The 12,879-nt window shown below is 34.6% G+C and overlaps 1 long non-coding RNA gene across 1 annotated transcript; it reads left to right on the forward strand.

The window, feature by feature from the left end:
• Positions 1-10,093: 10,093 nt before the first annotated feature.
• On the forward strand, positions 10,094-11,588 carry LOC112644330 (uncharacterized). Its single transcript, XR_003126292.2, has 2 exons — positions 10,094-10,367; positions 11,242-11,588. It is a non-coding gene; the product is annotated as an uncharacterized LOC112644330 (long non-coding RNA).
• Positions 11,589-12,879: the final 1,291 nt, after the last annotated feature.

The following is a 12,879-nucleotide window of genomic DNA, read 5'->3' on the forward strand; positions in this document are numbered from 1 at the left end:
GCATGATATATTCAAAATGCTGAATGGGGAAAAGCTGCAGCCAAGAATACTCTATCCAATTAGGCTATCATCTGGAATAAGAGGAAGGACAAAGAATTTCCTGGATAAACAAAAACTAAAGGAGTTCATGACCATTAAACCAGGCCTGCAGGAAATATTAAAGGGGACTCTTTGAATGCAAAAGAGACACCAAAAGTGACAAAGACAAGAAAGGATCAGAGAAAATCTCCAGAAACAGCAACAAAATAAGTAATAAAATCCCAATAAACATATCTCTATCAACAATTACTTTGAATGTAAATAGACTAAATTCTCCAATCAAAAGACAAAGATGTCAGAATAATAATTTAAAAGAAACCATCTATAGGCAGCCTACAAGAGACTCATTTTAGATCTAAAGACACCTGCATATTGAAAGTAAGGAAGTGGACAAATAGTTATCAGACAAATGGATGTCAAAAAAAAAGCCAGAGTAGCAATACTTACACTGGGCAAACTAGAGTTTAAAACAAACACTATAAAAAGACACAAACAGGGGCATTATATAATTATAAAGGAGACAACTCAATATGAAGATATAACAATTATAAATATTTATGCACCCAAAATGGGAGCACCCAAATATATAAAACAATTAATAACAAACATAAAGAAACTAATTGTAATAACAAATTATAGTAGGAGACTTTAACACCAATCACTGTTGTACACTTGAAATAACATTGTACATTAATTATACTTGAATTAAAAAAAAAAAAAGAAGAAGAAAGCATGGTGGTTGTGGAAAGAATAAGAACAGAATGAGAAGAGGCCAAAGATATGATAAATGTGATTATATTCCTTCCTGAAATATTTATTGAGTGCCCAAAATTTAAAATTTTACCACTTAATTCATTTTTTAAAAAAACTTACCCAGAAGTTAGCCTTGTACTTCATATTAATTTTAGATTTCTTGAGAAAAGGCAATAAAGGAATTAGAAATATACCAGCCCTTATTGCAATACATGGATGATAATATACACTTTTAATTCCTGCATTATTCATAGGTGGTAATATTCTTGCATATTTTAATGTGTTATCAGTATTAGAGGATGAGAATATTTTTCAACTTCAGGTTAGTTGTGATATCTGCAACCTAGGAACACAGGGACTGTCCATTAAAAATGAGGTATGCAGTCCTTCGTGGTTCTCATTTTGGAAGTGTAAACATGTACATTTACTTAAAAAAAATAAGGAACTCCCTTACAAGTATGTCATGTCATCTTAGATGAGGAAAGTTTTGTAAAGGCACATATGGGGAAGAATATTAATGTATGCTAAAATATACTGTCTCTTCCAAATGATATGATTTTCAAAAAGAAAAAGAAAAACTAACATTAATTAAACATTATGTATCTAGTGTTTTCTCCCTATTTCCAAAAATCTTTCAAGTACCATCCCTCACTCAGCTTTCTGAGTTAAAATACCCAGAGCTCCAAAAACCTCTTGTTCAGGGCTCTTATCAATATCAAAAATTTGTATTTATTTGTATGATTACAATTAATGTCTGTTCTATGGAAAACACTATAGAGATTCCTCAAAAAATTAAAAGTACACCTATCACATGATTCAGTAATCCTACTTTGGGTGTTTATCAGGAAATGAAGGAAGGAAATGAAACACTAGCTGGAAATGACTTCTGCACCCCTATGTTCATTACAGCATTATTTATAATAGTCAAGACCTAAGCGTCCATTGATGGATGAATGGATAAAGAAAATGTGGTACATGAACACACACACACACACACACACACACACACACACACACAATGGAATATTAGTCAGTCATAGATAAGAAGAAATCCTGTTATATATGAGAACAAGGATAGACTTCAAAGGCATTTTGCTAAGTGAAATAAATCAGATGGAGAAAGACAAATACAATATAATCTCACTTGGGGTGTTCTGGGTGGCTCAGTCGGTTAAGCATTTGCCTTTGGCTCAGGTCATTATCTCAGGGTCCTAGGATAGGGCCTCAAGTCAGGCTCCCCACTCAGCAGGAAGTCTGCTTCTCCCTCTGCCTCTGTTCCTCTCCTCTCTTGTGTGTGCGATCTCTCTCTTATGCTCTCTCTTGCATATACTCTTTCTCTCCCAAATAAATATTTTTTAAAAATAAATAAATAAAAATTTTAAAAACAACAATATGATATCACTTATATGTGGAATCTTTAAAAAGGAAAAACACAAGTTCACAGAATAAATGGGTAGTCACCAGAGGTGGAGGGGTGAGGGGTGGCAAGATGGGTGAAAGTGGTCAAAAGATAGAAACTTCCATTTAGAATATAAATAAGTTCTGGGAATGTAATGTATAGCGTGGTGACTATAGGTAATAATACTGTACTGAATATTTGAAAGCAGCTAAGAAAGTAAATCTTAAAAGGTCTCATCACAAGAAAAATTTGTAACTATGTGTGGTGATAAATATTAGCCAGACTCACTGTGGTGATCATTTTACAATATATGCATACATCAAATCATTATGTCATACATCTGAAACTAATATAATATTTATGTCAATTATATATCACTATTTTTAAATTAAGATAAAAAAATAGACCATCTTTAGAATTTTGATTTTCATCTTCACTACTCAGCTAATGAGTCTTTCATTGGATGCCTTTGAAAAGATAATGAAGCTACAGACCTTGTCTTAGAAAAATGCAAGACAAAAACAATAAAAGATTCGTGTCTGTCCCCCACTCTATGGTGACAAGCATTGTATTTATTTTGTTTCACCATTAATCCCCATAGGGTGCTGAAAATGTAACAAGAGCTCAGGATATGTGCTTAAGAACTGCTTGGCTGACAAAAGAAAACAACTGTTATTTCTACTTTCCCATCCAATACATCCTTTCTTCCATCTCTCATTCAACCACCTCACCTTTTATGTCCAGAGAAGTTAGAAACCATTCTTATATACTTGCTACCTTTCTTGTCCTATTGAAGACCAATCCCTACACCATGTTTGGGAGGCAACCCTCCTAGTTCTTCAAAGAAAGCACATTTATCATCCTTTCTCTCTCTTGTAACTTCAGAGAATCCCTTTTTACTTTCTTTCCTCCAAATGCATCACAATATTTGAATCCCACCTACCTCTAAAATAAAATCCCATCTGCAAAATCCCTTCTTACTCACTGCTTGTTTTTTAAACTTCAGTCAAGCTTCTTGAGAGAAATTTCCTCTTACTGCTCCAGTTCTCACCGTACACTTAGTTTTCAAAGCCCTGCAATTGAACTTCAGACACAGCTGTATCAGGATACTCACATCAAAACTGGCAGGCATTTTTTTTTTTTTTTTGCTTAATTCAATGGGTACTTTTCAGCGATTTCTTCCTGACTTCCCCCTAACACCGGATGCTGTCTCAATATTTCCCTTCCCTTGGCTTTTCGGACTTCACTTCCTGCCAGTCTTTTTTCCACCTCCCTGTCATCTCTCCTTAGATACCTTGCTCCCTCTTATCTCCTTCCATCTCTTAAATATTGGTGATCCCTGGGGTCCTTTTCATGTGCTTTCTTTCTCATATTACATTTTATTTAACTGTCACCAATGCCAAAGGGTCCCAAATCCCTATTTCAAGCCAGAATTACATTCTGAGCTCCAGAGATACCCATTCGATTGCCTACTGGCCATCTCCCATTTACAAGTACTATAGTTTCCTAAACATGCAAAAACAAAAAAAATGAGCTTATCATCTTTTCTTAAAAAAAAAAAATGTGTTCTTCATCCTCATCTCAACAAATGGTACTACCCATCCACCCTGTCCCTCAGTCCATTACCCACTTATGTTCTCTATTTTCAAATTATCAATAAATTAATTACTATATTAATTTCTAAATGAAAATAACTTATTGTTCAACTACATTGTGAAAATTATATCTAAAGTGCTTTTGTGTTATAGTTTTATCTGCCTTGTGACAAGTCAATGCCATACAAATGTCTTAGAGAATTTAAAAGAATAGAGACTCTAAGGAAAGATGGTACTTCAAATTAATGCTATAGAAATTATGCCTCCAAAATGTTTTAAGTAGCTAGAAAAGTCTATACTAGTGAATATTTGAAACACTTTCCTTTGTCATTTATCTATTCTATTGTATCAATTAAGCAAAGGCTTTTTTTTTTTTTTTTTTTTTTTAGCAAAGGCATTTTGAGTTAGATCCAGTCCCTGTTAGGCCCAGTCTTTGTTCAAACTATTAGGCTTTTCTGAATTAGTATTAAGTAAATAAGTTCCAAAATGATGTGTAACTGGGTGCATGCACATATAAAAGGGGCAGAAGAGTCCAAACTTCACCTCCTATTCCTGTTTCTGAGTCTGTTCCACAGATGGCCTTTGCCATGTCACCTTGAAATTTCCTCTGACATTAAGAAGGAAGTTTGCCCTGCTCTGTGGCTTATAATCATATCACTTACACTTGTGTATGCTTTATAGGTAATTGATTTCATTTTGGTCATAAAAACAAATCCTTGGAGTATGATCAGCTTGTTTTAGATGTAGAAACTGGACAGAGTCAGGGGAATCTGCTGAAGGTAATGACAGCAGGAAAATTAAAGCAAACATTAGGACCCCGTGCCCAGCACATCTTTCAAAAGAATGCCCAGCATCCTGGGAGGATGAATGAGATGCTGGTGTACTTATAAGTTTGATATTATCAGGAGAAATGAAGGAATTGATCTATCAATATACACATTGTACATGTTACCAACTAAAGATACTAAGGACATTCCAATCAAAGATCAAATCTATCTACCTGGAAAACATTTCCACATCTTTTCACTTTTTAAAACCTGTTCTTTCTCTAGTGTGTCTCTCTCTAGTCTAGTATCCTGAGCATTCTTTGGCCTCTTCTAACAGTGGAAGAAAACTCAGAAATGTATTGATTGTTATGGTTCTCACTGAATTCTCATACATGTTGACCATCTCAACAGTTGATCTCAAGACTTGACAGGAGAAATACAACATACTGAAAAGTTCTCAGTTTTGTAAAAGATGAAATGAGATAAGATCAGGACCAAGAAAGAAGTCCTTGAAAAGACCTTTTATCTCTAACAGTTTCAGGGATAAGCTCTCATAGAAGTGGGTTTCCTTCCCTTCGGGACCCCATCAACTTTGTAGTTATGCCTTTATTAGTGTGACTATCTCATTAACATCTGTCTCCACATCAGACTGAAAGCCTCAGGAAAACAGGTGGAGTGAGTGTTTTTGCTTGCCCTTGTACCCTAAGCACTTAATAGTCTTGGTGTTCAGTAAATATTTGTAGGACACTTCTGGGGACACGGGACAAATAATTCCTGTGTGTATGACATTTCTACAGGGAAAGAGAGAGACCATGAAAACTATAGAGATAAAGCACTAAGAGTGGGAGTCCTTAGACATCTGAAGAGCTTCAAAATACCACCAAGCCAAGGATTTTCTCTAATAACAGCTGTTTTGCTTTCATGAATAAACTGAATTATACAAGTAGCCCAGATCCCCAGTGTGGAGATCAATAGGAAGATCATTACTTCAGACATGGCTGCAATATAAGGCATTAGGCCAAGTGAAGAAAAAGGGTCAGAGGCTTCAGTTAATATCCTCTATGGCAAGGATCACTGATGGGAATGGCTGGTATCCGCCATCGATGGTGACAGTGTCCTAAGTCTCATATTTTATCTCTCAGCCCAGGAGCTAAGAGTACAGCTCACTAGTGCCTCTGTATTTGGCCATGGGCTACTGATTCCCCATCTGTCTTCAGATAGGGAAGAGAGAGTCAATTTAACGTTTTTAACATAAATACTTACTGGTTAATTAATGAAAATCAAGATATAGAAACATAGAATCAAGATTAAATGTGTAAATTCTTAATTTTTGCTTTATGTAGCACTTGGTAAAATACTGGGTGGGTTGCCTGGATATTGGCTTCTTTCACACTGAAAAGGAAGCACCACCTGCTGGCCCTTTGGCAGGTCCCTTCCTTCTTTTTCAGAAATCTCCATGTTTGGACAAGAACTATGATCTTAAGTAAGTCAAGTAAAAAAAAAAAAAAAAAGCCACAAACAACAACAACAACAACAACAACAAAAACAGATTGCTACCTGACACAATAGTGTGTCTAGATGAAAAAAGAAATAATTTCGGGTTAATAAATATATATTTGCATTTCAGATGCTTAGTTGCAAACACAATCCTCTCCTCCTGCAATTTACCCTCTGTGAAAATTACTGCACAATCTCTAACAAAATAAGTTTTATTTTATTGAAATAAGGGTGGCTTGTGTGTCAAAACTGGTAGGTTTATCGGCTTTCAACTAAACTTCTACTTAAGCATCATTTTTTTGAAAGAATAAGTATGACCCCAGAATATTTTCTGAAAGCATGTATACAATCAAATATATATCTCCTACCTATAGAGCTAGGAGAAATTCTACTTGCTAATGAGATCAAAGAGGGGGAGAAGTATGAGGGAGTATAGTAATGTGTTGTGGATAATTACTATAAATTCCCCCATACATGAACCACCAATCTCAGAAACTAGAATACACTTAAATATTATTACAAAACCATATTGGAGATATATTTGATATTTCAGGATGAACTTTGGATTTCATAATGTGCCTACTCATAATTATAAGGAAGTTCTATAAAAAGTAGACCATATCTGATTTATTTTTTATTATCCTGGAGCTAAATATACTGTCTTCTAATTAAGTATGTTAAATAAACAAATAAATGATGTTGCCACAACTGAGAAGTGTCAGAATATGGAATTTTATTTAATAGATGCTTAGGTTAAAAAAAAATTGGTGCTTAGGTGGTATACTAATGTAATATTAAGAGGAAGATAAAATAACATTTTATTTATGCATGTATACCACATATATGTTTTAAAGATTTTAATATAGGTTCATTCAATCAATTCTCAAAATAACCATATATTGTACAAAGGGTTACTAACTCTCTTTGCCAGAAAAGGGTATAGAAGACACTTAACTATTTTTATGAGACTACCAAAACAAAGAAGGAAATTATGAGAAAAGAATATTATTAACAAATGTCCCACATGAACACAAACACAAAATGCTTTTAAAATATTTACAATAGGGATCCCTGGGTGGCGCAGCGGTTTGGCGCCTGCCTTTGGCCCAGGGCGCGATCCTGGAGACCCGGGATCAGGTCCCACATCGGGCTCCCGGTGCGTGGAGCCTGCTTCTCCCTCTGCCTGTGTCTCTGCCTCTCTCTCTCTCTCTGTGTGACTATCATAAATAAATAAAAAAAAAAATTTAAAAAAAAAATAAATAAATAAAATAAAATATTTACAATATAGGGGCACCTGGGTGGCTTAGTGGCTGAGCATCTGCCTGCAGCTCAGGTCGTGATCTCAGGGTCCTGGGATTGACTCCCGCATCCCCCATGGGAAGTCTGCTTCTCCCTCTGCCTATGTCTCTGCCTCTCTATCTGTGTCTCTCATGAATAAATAAATAAAGTCTTAAAAAAAATAAGATTAAATTAATAAAATAAAATATTTGCAATATATAAAAAGCAAAATATATTCCAGGAATACTAGTTTGCTTTCACTTTCAAAAATCAGTAAATATAGGGGCATCTGGTGGCACAGTCAGGGAGGCCTCTGACTCTTGGTTTCTGCTCAGGTCCTGAGCTCAGGGTGGTGAGATCAAGTTCTGTGTTGGGCTCTGCAATCAGCGGGGAGTCTGCCTAAGACTCTCTTTTCCTCTTCCTCTGCCCCTTCCCCCGCCACTTCTCTCTCTCTGTGTCTCTCTTTCTCTTTGTCTCTCAAATAAACAAATAAATAAATCTTTAAGAAGTATCAATCAACATAATTTAGCACATTGACCAATGAAAGAGAAGGATTGTGTCATAGTAGATTCAGAAAAAGCATTTGAAAAAATTCAATACTCCTTCCTAAAAAAATAAAGAACGTCAGCAAATTATTACTAGAATTTCTTCAATATGAACAATGACATGTATAAAATGTTACAGCTAATATCATACCTAATGGTGACCATTTACCAACTAAGATCAAAAAACAACACCAGAATATTCACTCTCACCATTTCTATTTAAAATTGTTCTGATTGGTTTAGCCAGAATAATAATCCAGGAAGAATAAATAGAAAGTATAAAACTTTAAAAAGAAGGAATAAAACTCTCTTCATTCACAAACAGCATGGTTATACACACAGAAAAATCCAAAGAAATCTACAAAACAACTATTCCACAACTAATAACTGAATTAGCAAGGCCTCAGGAAATAGAGTCAACATACAAAACAATAATATTTCTATATAACAGTAATGAACAAATGGAAAAATTACATTTAAAAAATAATACTCTTTATAATAACATCAAAAAAACAAAAAATATGGATAAATTTTGCAAAAGATATCTAAAGTCTCTGCCCTAAAAATTACAAAACACGGCTAAGAAAAATTAAGAGAGATCTCCAATAAAGCTATGACAGCTGAGACAGCATGATATTGGTATGAGGAGGTAGAAATTGACAATAAGACAGAAGAGAGGGTTGAGAAAAAAAGACACACTTTTATAATCAAACTATTTTCAAGTAAACATCAGAGCAAATCAATGTGGAAAGAAAAGACATTTTTCAGTAATACTCCTGGAACAAGTGAATACCTTATAAAAAAAATTTAACTTTGGTTCCTACCTCATAGACCTAAATATAAAAGTGAACACTATAAAGCTTCCAGAAGAAAATAAAAAGAATACTTTCAAAAACTTGAGGTACATGAAGATTTCTCACCCAGGATGCAGAAAGTATAAAAGAAAAAATTAAAGATTTCTTCTCACTAAAAATGACATTAATAGGGGTGCCTGGGTGGCACAGTTAATTGAGCATCTGACTCTTGGTTTTGGCTCAGCTCATGATCTCAGAGTTGTGAGATCCAGCACCATGTCAGGCTTTGTTCAAAGTGCAGGGTCTACTTGAGACTCTCTCTCCCTCTTCCTCTACCCCACCCCACTGCACCTGCTTGCTCTCTCTCTCTCTCTCTCTCTCTGTAAAATAAAGAAACTTTAAAAATGACATTGATAGACTATGCAAACCACAGATGGGAGAAAATATTCACAAAGTGTCTATCAGGCAAAGGACCCATATCCAGAATATATAAAGAATTCTTTCAACTCAATAATAAAACGACAGACCAGCTAAAGATGGGCAAATGATTTGAACAGATACTTCACAAAAGATCTACGAATGTCCAAGAAGCACATGAAATGATGCTTAACATAGTGAATTATTAGGAAAACCCACAAACCTGCAATGAGATACTACTATAATGACAAAAAAATAAAAAGAAGTGAACAAGATGAGAAACAACCAGAACTCTCAGACATTACTAATGAGCATATAAAAAGCGACAACATTCTTTTTAAATGGTTGGCAGTTTCTTAATAAACACAACATACCTTCTGACCACCAGTTCTACTCTTTAATATTTACTCAAGAGAAAACAAAACATGCCTCTACACAAAGACATGTACATGAACATTCATAGTGACTCTATTTATAATAGTCTCAAACAGAAAACATTTCAAATGTCTAAAAAGAGGAAAAGAAGTAAACAAATTGTGATATATGATACAATAGGCAGCAATAAACAGAAATGATACATGCAACAGCATAAATCAATCTCACATGCATTATGCTGAACAAAAGAAGCCAGATCCGTAAGTACATGCCAGGTAATGCCATTGATATGGATTCTGGAACAGACAAAACCAATCTGTGGAGAACGAAATCAGAATGACGATTGAGGCTGGAGAGAGAAGAGCAGCAGGACTGACTGTAATAGAGCAAGAAGAGAAATACTCTGGATCTTGGTAACAGCATGGGTTATATGAATATGTGCATTTGTTAAAACTCAGAACTAAAACACTTATGAGCGGTGCACCCCACTATATGGAAACTATACTCCAACAAAGTAATTTAAAGTGAAGATGGTTATTAGACAATATTATTTTGATGAAGTGAAAATTAGACGTGAAACAAAGCAATAAAATAGGGCAAATTCATTCCACTCTTCCCCTCTAGGAGTCTAAGCTCCAGGCTGTGGATGAAATGGAAAGCACAAATCTGTTTTCCTTTCCATCTGACTAGAATCACAGCATGCTTCTCATTTTAAAGATACATATTTTCCAAGCAACATGCTCCTGATGTCAATAGTTAACCCCCCCTCCCATTTGGCCCATAAACCAAACCTATCCTCATCATCCAAAACCTGCAGAAGATATGGGGATCACTTCCAACATTAGCTGTGTTAGTAGAACTATGTATTTCTGTCTCCAGCAGGATGCCTTCCAGGGAGACTGTCAAGGGTAAGTCTGAATATATATGATTTTTACTTTACATGCTGACTTTAGAACTTAATTAGGGTAAGCTCTGATTTTGCAGTAATTGTTCCTATGTAAGTTGATAAGTAATATATGCTAGATCCAAATGAATAACTGAATTCCTATCAGATGATTCTTGCTGCTCTGGTTATAATTAATTGTACTTGAAGTGCATTAAAATTCTCCTTAATCCTTTTTCTTCCCTCCCCCTACCAAAAATCATGAACTATTTATAAAACTTTCAGAGTCTCTTCATTTGGTTTTACTTATCTGAACTCATAAGCCATGCATGGTAAATTTCAGACCTATAATTTGTGGTTTCCTGCTTCCAAGATTACTCCAGAGCAGTTCTCCTGTGACTGTTTTGCTAGTTAAATATTTACACATATTCACGGGGTACACAGGCAGTTCATATTTGACATGATTTAACAGCATCTACATCTGTTTCTCATTATAATATGACTGGAAAATGTGCCTACTAAACATTTTTTAATATAGTTGTCCAAACCATTGTTTCAACTCTCATCTTGAGACATTTCTATGTAAAGAAAACAAGTTAAGATGGCCCCTCTCGGGCCCTGTTTCCTTCTCAATTTCCCTTCCTCTGGCTTTGGATCCTCTCTTGCTAGCAATCATTATTTTCCAAGTGTAACCAAAATATGGGTAATGTCTTATTTTTATCAGTGTGTTAAAGACACAAAATCAATGGGGATGTGAAGGGAAAATAATCTATGTAAATAAAAAAGCCAACCAAATGTAAAAACTGGCTTTGGGTTTGGTACTCCAAGGTGAGCAAGACTGCATTTGAATAAAGTCCCTGCAGATATAAAAATGCTTCAAAGCTGTTTCATGTTCCCAGTGCACAACTTCAAGCATGGTCCTTCCAAATAGAAGACAAAATGAAGAAGAAGAAGAAGGAGAAGCAAAAGGAGGAGGAGGAGGAGGAGAAAAAGGAGAGGAAGAAAATGAAGGAAAGGAAGAAGCAGCAAAGAAAGTTTTTGACTTTCAAGAGATAATAACTTCTAAGTCCCCCAAATTTTAAATCACAACACAAACATCTGTTCTAACTCTTCCCCTGTCTGTTTAACAAAGTGAATCAAATTTTAAATTCATATATTTTCCCAAAAAATATAAAGCATAGTTAAATTAGGAGAGTATTCTCCTCAGAACAGTAATTTAGAATAAATTGATATTGTATGAATTTCATTCTGTTGTTTTGGGTTTCAATCCACAAGCCTGTTTTCTCATTTCTAGTCATATATTGTTACCTGAAGCAATCACAAGGTACCATGAAAACAAAACGAAAACTCCTGGGTGAATTATAAATCCTAGAAGCCAATCATAGTTCATATGTATCAAAGAAGCTAAAATCAAAGGGATTAGGGATGATTATTTTCAACCATTTTGAGACTCATTTTTCCAATTTGTGTCTAACTCAAGACCTTCATTTTTTTTCTTTCTTCTTCCCTGATTATATTTTGGCCCCTTCACAGCTCGTTACACTCTGGAAAGAAAGAGATTGGATAAAATAAAACGAGATGAAACTAAAATGAGTGCAATTGGCCTCAACAGCCCTGAGGAAAAACTTTTAAAAGGCCTAGAAAACTTGGCTCTAATAAAACTTGTGCATCTGAGGATTTAAATAATCTTCAATATTCTTAATTCCTGTCCTTCTGAGACATAGTTTGTAGACATTCTATTTTATGAAATAATATGAAATTTTCTCAAATCCAGCTATCACACTGTATACTCAGAGAAGCACTTCCTAGGATACTATATATTTTCTCAAACAAACAGATATAAAAATAGATATATAGATATGTATGTACATACATACACACGTACACACACATGCATGCACACACATAAGTAAGTGTTAATTTTGGTTTGCTGTTCTGATACTTCAAATACCTATACTGATTTTAGAAGAAAGTAAGTAATCACATTATGTGAATAAACAACTTGCAGATGATACAAACATTTTTTACTTATGAACTATCATTACATAGTAGATAAACATTCCAGGAAAGAGGATAATATGTACATTTAAATTTCTTTCTCAGCTTCTAGACAGGTAAAACATAATGAGTATCCAAAAACCCAAAGAACATTATAAAATCTTCCAGAAGGTAGAGAAGGGAATAGTTCCCAACTCTTTTTATGATGACAGCAGAACCTTGATACCAAAACCTGACATAGATATTATAAGAAAATTGCAGACCAGCATCTTTCATGAACATAGATGTAAAAATTCACAGCAAAATACTGGCAAAATTGAATCCAGCAATATAGAGAAAGGATATTATATCATAACTATGGGGAGTTGATTCCAGATTTAACATTTAAAAATCAATCAATATAAATCATCATGTTAACAGAATAAAGAGAGTAACCCATATGATCATTTAAATAGATGCAGAAAATGTATTTGCCAAAATTCAAAACCCATTTGTGATTAAAAATATGAAAGCATGCAAGTTATAGAAGGGAACTTCAT

Source organism: Canis lupus, chromosome 1, assembly GCF_003254725.2.
Source record: "Canis lupus dingo isolate Sandy chromosome 1, ASM325472v2, whole genome shotgun sequence".
NCBI classification, from domain to species: domain Eukaryota; kingdom Metazoa; phylum Chordata; class Mammalia; order Carnivora; family Canidae; genus Canis; species Canis lupus.